The following is a 7,257-nucleotide window of genomic DNA, read 5'->3' on the forward strand; positions in this document are numbered from 1 at the left end:
CCCACATGCCGCGGAGAGGCTGGGCCCGTGAGCCATGGCCACTGAGCCTGCGCGTCCGGAGCCTGTGCTCCGCAACGGGAGAGGCCACAGCAGTGAGAGGCCCACGTACGGCAAAAAAAAAAAAAAAACACCACAAAAAAAGAAGGCAGTAATGGAGAAAATGAGAGACAAAAAAAGGTAGAAAGTATAAAGCAAACAAATGACAAAATGGCAGAAGTCTTTACTTATACTAATTACTTTAAATGTAAATGGATTAAGCTCTCCACACAAAAGACAAAGATTGGGCCCCGATGAACAGTGAGGGTTGATGGTATGGACTCAGGTGCGCCTGCTCTGAGGGGGCTCGTCAACCAATGGTCAGTTATTAAACATCTCTACTGAACGGCTGTTGTGGGGAAACAAAGGTGAATAGATCTCTCCCCACAGAGCTCACACTCCAGTTGAAGAGGTGAACATGTAAATAATTGCAATTAAAAAATACTATGGTAGGATTTCCTTTTTTTAAAGTCTGTATTATATTCCATTGAATGTATATACCACATTTTCTTTATCCCATTCATTCGCTGATGGAATCTGCAACAACATGGACGAACCTGGAAGACATTTCGCTAAGTGAAGTAAGCCAGTCTCAGAAGGACAAATACTGCACGACTCTACTTATATGAGGTATCTAAAATGGTCAAACTGACAGTAGCAGAGAATGAAGTGGTGGTTGCCAGCAGCTGGCGGGGAGGGGGAGATGGGGAGTTGATCAGTGGGTATAAAGTGTCAGTTATGCAAGATGAACGTGTTCTAGAACTCTTCTGTACAACATAGTGCCTGAAGTTAACATGGTATTGTACATTTCAATTTTGTTAAGAGGGTAGATCTCGTGTTAATAAGCATTCTTATGACAAAAAAAGGAACACAAGGAAACTTTTGGAGGTGATGGATATACTTATTACCTTGATTATGGTGATAGTGTCATGGGTGTATGTATTTGTCCATGCTCATCAAATTATATACATTAAACATGAATTTTTTGTATATCAACCATACCTCAATAAACGTGTTAAAAAATGCTATGGATGAGGTATCCTATAACATAGAGACACATTCATCAGCATCAGTAGCAGGAGACAACATCCAAGTGACAACACCCAAGGTGGACAGGCTGTGATGTTGGCCTCTGGATCCTCTGGGTGGATAATGGGGTTTGAGCATATGGAGATGGCACAAAGTATGGGCGAAGAAAAGCAGTGGGGCACGCAAATGCCTAGTGAGCACACAGCACTTGCTAAGGGTGCCGATGGATGCAGGAATCCGAGGAAAGAGGCTTGTCTCAAAGGGGTCACAGTCGACGCAGGGATGAGACACATGCTCAGCAAAATGCTGACATGAGAAGTGAGTCCTGAAGACCCCTGGACAAAGCCACTCCAATACTCTCTGTAAAGATCTAGTTTTACAGAAATGGACTCACAGACATAGAAAACAAACTTGTGGTTACCAGAGGCAGGGGGTGGGGAGGGATAAATTTGGAATTTGGGATTAACAGATACACACTGCTATGTAGAGTATGGATAAGCAACAAGGACCTACTGTGTAGCACAGGGAACTATATTCAATATCTTATAATCTATAATGAAAAGAATCTGAAAAAGAATATATATATATATATAAATTACTTTGCTGTACACCTGAAACATTATAAATCAACTATACTTCAATAAAAAATTTTTTAAAATAGATCTAGTTTTGGAATACATATTCCAGAATGAGCTTCTTCAATTTGAACGAACTTCAAAAGTGGCAAAGCTTTGTAGAAGTGACTAACCCAATAGTGTGCTTGCTCCCTCAGATCGCTGGTCTAAAAGAGTGCCCTTCTAGAAAGCTTCTTTTTAAATTTAATTATTTGAATATGTAATACATGCACGTGGCGTAAAAAATACAGGAGGAAGGTATATAATGAACAGTAAGTCTCCCTGTCACCCCAGTCACCCGCCACCCTGTTACCTGCCTCTCCCACATCACTGTTTCCAACTTCTGGTGTCCTCTTCCAGAGATATTTTATGTCTATGTAACATAATATCTCTCTCTCTCTACACACGTGCACATACACACACACTCTCACACACACACACACACACACACACACACACACACACACCTCTTTAAACATAAATAGGAATATACCATATATTCTGTCTATGCCTTGCTTGTTTCACCTAGAAATATATCTGGGCTCTGATACCAAATGAGCTCATCTAGAGCTTCCTCAGTCATTATAGTGTCTTATTATTAATTTATGGTGTGCCTATTTTAGCATCCCCTATTGATGGACAGTTAGATTGCTTTTAATCTCTTGCTATTACAGTAATGGTGCCATAAATATACCTACCATACATTATTTTATATTTGAGTAAAATACTTGTAAAGGGCAATACGTTTCTAGAAGTGACTTTGCTATACCAGCTTGTATATTCATTGAAATTCAGGTAAATATTACCAAGTTGCTTTTTTTTTTAAATTAAAATTCCTTTATTAATGATAATGATCTATACTCTACATTATGGAAAGTGTTCATCTTAATTTACTGCTATATTTTTTTATATCTTTATTGGAATATAATTGCTTTACAACGTTGTGTTAGTTTCTGCTGTACAACAAAGTGAATCAGCTATATGTATACTATAAAGGTCATACCTCTTTCCATCGGTACCAGAAATGTATGAGGGTACCACACTCTTACCAACACATTCTGTTTTTAAACTTCTTGGTGCTTGCCAAACTGGTGAAAAAAATGTTTTCTCATAATAGTTACAATTTGTGTTTCCTATTATCCTGAAAGAGTTTGAGTATCTTAAAAGAATACCTTTAAAAATCATGTACCATCCAGTCCCTTTTGGAATAGGCAGAGGGCAGAATGGAATAATAATTCAGAAAAAAAGGTCTCAGTCAGCTGAAAGATAATCGTAATAAGTTCCCTGAGGACAAGCACGCGTCTCTTCCCTTTTCGTCTTCATTGGTGTGCAAAATTCACTATAAATGTGTGTCAGGTTGAATTTGTGTCACATTGGTGTAAGAGGGGGAGCCTTTTTCATATCTGCCCTTCAAACTTTGATGTTTCCCTTTCAAGGGTTTGAAAGTGCTTTCCTGAAAAAGTCAGTTCAAAGAGTTCAAGTTTCATTTCTTGTTATAATATTACCGTCTGAAGGACCCATTAAACGATAATACCATTATTTCCGTGACTTTTTTTGTTGTATTTTCAAAATCATGGTGTGTCTGTGAGGAAGGTGTCAGAACCACACTGATCTCAGAGTATGAGAAAACATTCTGTGAATTGCTTGGACTCCAAAGCTTGAAGAAAAGTTTCTCAACGGTCTGTATTTGCTACCACATTTTTCATATTGCATCAGCCAGTATTAAGTGTCAGTGAGTTACAGCTCTTTGGTGCATTAACCTTAACTCTAGGACATTTACCAGAGGAGTTCTGATTGCTTGATCCCATGGGAAACATTAGTATTATAATCTACATTATAGCCAGTAGTGAAAATTTTATTAGAATGCAGCATGATATATCAAGATCTCTAAAAAGAAAAGAATCATTTTTGCAATTTGACTTTGCAACCATTAAAACTTTCTATAAACATAGATCTATGCATCCAATAAAGAGCATCCAAAATGAACCTTTTTGTACACTCAAATATTTCAAATTTTAGGATAAAACGGTTAGTGGCAATAAAGTCGATATTTATGTTTCTTGTTCTGCCCCCTTAGGAGTAGAAAAATATCTGTTTTTAGTCACCAAGTTTCATGCTAGAAGCCATGTAAAAAAAGATTATGGATTAGATCTCATTCCCTCTCTTCTTCCCTTCCTTCCTCTTTGCTTCCTTCCCTTTCATCATGTATTAAGGAGCTATCACATGCTAATCACTGGGATAGAGTCAAAAGCGTATGTAATTCAACTTATAAGTATCACCGTATGTTTTCTCAGCCTTTGTATGGGCAATTTTTTTTCCTTGAAAACCTTTCTGCTGGCAACAAACACGAAGAAAGTAGTTGATTTCACAGCCCAGATCTAGCGGTAAAACACCATTTTCTTGTGTAAAAATTCATGCAAGTGCCAGAGTGCTTGAAATTCTATCACTAGGGTTTTTATTCATTTGGTTTAAAGCGTTACCCACAAAGTCCCTGTTTAAATGTATATATATAACTTGAAATAGATAACAAACTGATAGGTACTGATATGATATCTGGGATTTAAAAAATTAGATCATTAACCGTCATCTAGCTGAGAACTGACTCCTGAGGAAACAGAAACCCCAAGTGGGTGATGTGTGATGAGGGATGGGGTAGACCAGAACATGGGAATTGCTGGAGATCTGAGAGGATGCACCAGGCAAGGGCCCTACAACCTAGGTGGGTGAGGACAACTGCTCCATCGTCCCTGGATACTACGAAACCTAGTGCTGCTGGGGCCATGGTCCCTTCTCTTGGTACCTCTGCCCTCCTCTCTTGGGCAGTGACTGGCATTTGTGGTGAGCTCCCTGCTGTTTGTAGGATGAGGACTAGGCTCCCCTGGTGGCCTGTGCTCTGTTTTCAACTCCAGCTCTCATCCTGGTCTCTGCCCCTCCGCTGACCCTCAGCCAGGGGAGTTACCCCTCAAAACCAGCCTGACGCGCTTTTCCCCATGCCTCTGCTCCCCTCTGCTGCTTGTGTTGAGGACGGTCTTCCTGACAAATGGTGACTTATTTCTCAAGGCCCAGTTCAGAAATCCCTTCTTCCTTGAAGACGTTTACACCTTTGCTATCTTCACATCCTGATCCCCAGGTAGAGCTGATGCCCCACTTCTTTGGGCACTCACTGAATTCTACAGCACTTCTAGCATGGCATCTATAACTCTGCAGCACTTAACGGTTTCCCTGTTTATCCCCTTTCTAGACTCCAAGCACCTTGAGGGCAAGGGCCACGTCAAACATATCTCAGGGTCTCTAGCCTCAGTGCCTGGCAGATAGCATAACCTTATACTTTTTGGCTAAAGAAATAACAAATCTATGAATGTCTTAGAGAGGAGACGTAGTGATGTATAGAAGAATTTATAGATTAGGAAGATCAGGTTTTGCTTCTCAAAAACTTCATTTGATCAGGTATTTCTTGTGTCACTGTGATTTAATCACAGGTGCCGTCTACTGACAGCTTCGTGTACCATCTAGTGCTCAACACAACCTACGAGGTATGTATTATTATCCCCTTTTTTTTTGGATCAGGAATTGAGTCTCAGCAAGATTAAGAAATGTGTTCGGAGTTCCACAGCTACTATTCAAGGTTCAAAACCAAGGCTGTCTGACTCCAAAACACTGGCACTTTCTGAATTGCTGCAGTAAGCTAGGGACCCAGGGGATGCAAAGGTGCTGTAAGCATTTGCAGTCTAGTGGCAGAGGATAAGCATGCACCTTCAACTCTAATCCCAGGCATTGGATAACTGCTATAATACAGGTATAAACAAAAAGATTTATAACCAAACACTTGTGTATACTCAGAGTTTTACCCTCATAATAGATAAATAATTAACCTCTATTGTTCATGGATCTTATAAACAGAGATGAAAATAGATTAATTGCAACTTCAAGTGCATACATTGGGTTGCATGCACATTATGATACTTTGGTTTCTCTCAGTGAACCAAATTCAGCCAGTGATTACTAGCCTAGGGCTCACCCAACTCAGGAAGTGTCTGTGAGTGACAGTCCAAGGTTTGCTTCTGTTTGAATTAATAGCCTTGGCATTATGGATTTAAACATGGAGTAGACTGGCAGGGTCACCGTGGTGGACTGGAGTATCAGGATTAATTTAGAAGTTGTTTGAGGTCGAATCTGAACCACGTCATTCTGTAGCCCATCCGAATAGGTGATGTGTATATTCTAATGAATAAACTGGACAGTTCATGTGGGGAAAGCACTAACAGTGGATGGGAATGTAGCCAAGTGAACACATGAAGACCAAAAGTTTGGCAAACTCAGGGAATGGTTATTTGGGGCAGAGTGGGAAAACATATGGCCACTCAGACTAGACCACCCAGGCTTGGTTGGCTGATGTGCTAATCACTGTGGTGTGGATGTTTGCCCAGCCAACTCCTACCTCCTGCTCTCCTTGTAAAAGGTCTTGGGAGTGAGAGGGTCCAGATAGAGGGGGCAGAGAGACTCTATCTCCAGAGAGAGTCATCAGGAGAGACACTCCAGTGGGGTCATCCTGATGCTAACTTGTTCCCAGTCAAGATGACTTTCTGAGAGGTTGTTCTAGGAAGTAATCTGGGCTTTTAGTTTATCCTTGAGAGATCTGAGGGGTTAGCTGAAGAGAGGAGCCAAAGGAATTAGAATTACATTCTGATGAGGTGGCAGAAACCCCAAAATAAAGGTGACTTAAAAAAAAACTCTATTACTATTTCACATTAAAGAAACCCTAATGTGTCCTTCTGGACCTGATATCTCACTCTACAATGTCAGGGACCAGTCTCCTTCTGAGCATGAGACTTATACTACATGACCCAAGGTGGCTGCTCAAGCTCCTGCCATTGCACCCTTATTCCAGGAGGAGAGAGGAGAAAAAAGGGAAGAAGAGCATGCTCCCTTTAAGCACAGTTCCTAGGTGCTGCACACGGAACTACCTATGGTTGTACACCTAGCTGCAAGGAAGGCTGAGAACTGTAGTTTCATCCAAAGTGGCTACATGTCCAGCCCAAAATTAGAAGTTCTTTTACTAAAGAAGGGGAGAAATAATTTTGCAGGACAACCATCAGCCTCTGACACTTTAAAGTAGACAGGAGGAAACTCTGGAAGTTCTGTGAGTAGTTGGGGCTGAGATCTCAGGGTTGGTTACTCCAGTCTGCATCTTGAGCATTACCAGGAGCTGCCGTATGCTTGTGGGCTGAAGAGAAGGCAAAGAGGGTAGAGAGCGAGCTTGTTTTCCGAGGCATGGCACATAACAAGCAGTTGGATCCTGGGTAGACCCACCATGTGGATCAGTGACATCTCCTGACACATGCTCCTCAGAACAGCAGTTCTGCAAAATGGTAGAAGGCATGACTCAAAAGATGGGGTTCTAAAATAAGTTTGTGCAACACTGATGATTTATAGACATTAAGCAGGCCTCTTTTTTTTTTTTTTTTTTTTTTTGCGGTACACGGGCCTCTCACTGTTGTGGCCTCTCCCGTTGCAGAGCACAGGCTCCGGATGCGCAGGCCCAGCGGCCATGGCCCACGGGCCCAGCCGCTCCGCGGCA

The 7,257-nt window shown here is 41.3% G+C and overlaps 1 long non-coding RNA gene across 2 annotated transcripts in view; it reads left to right on the top strand.

The window, feature by feature from the left end:
- The first annotated feature begins 128 nt into the window (after nucleotides 1-128).
- The window catches only part of LOC129392135 (uncharacterized), a 15,969-nt gene continuing 8,840 nt past the window's right edge, over nucleotides 129-7,257 (top strand). The window contains exons 1-3 of one of the 2 annotated variants that reach the window (XR_008617398.1): nucleotides 129-666; nucleotides 5,159-5,212; nucleotides 7,195-7,242. This is a non-coding gene — a long non-coding RNA (uncharacterized lncRNA). Of the gene's footprint in view, nucleotides 667-5,158; nucleotides 5,213-7,194; nucleotides 7,243-7,257 lie in introns of those variants that run through there. The other variant, XR_008617399.1, reaches the window with a different exon arrangement.

Source organism: Physeter macrocephalus, chromosome 5, assembly GCF_002837175.3.
Source record: "Physeter macrocephalus isolate SW-GA chromosome 5, ASM283717v5, whole genome shotgun sequence".
NCBI classification, from domain to species: domain Eukaryota; kingdom Metazoa; phylum Chordata; class Mammalia; order Artiodactyla; family Physeteridae; genus Physeter; species Physeter macrocephalus.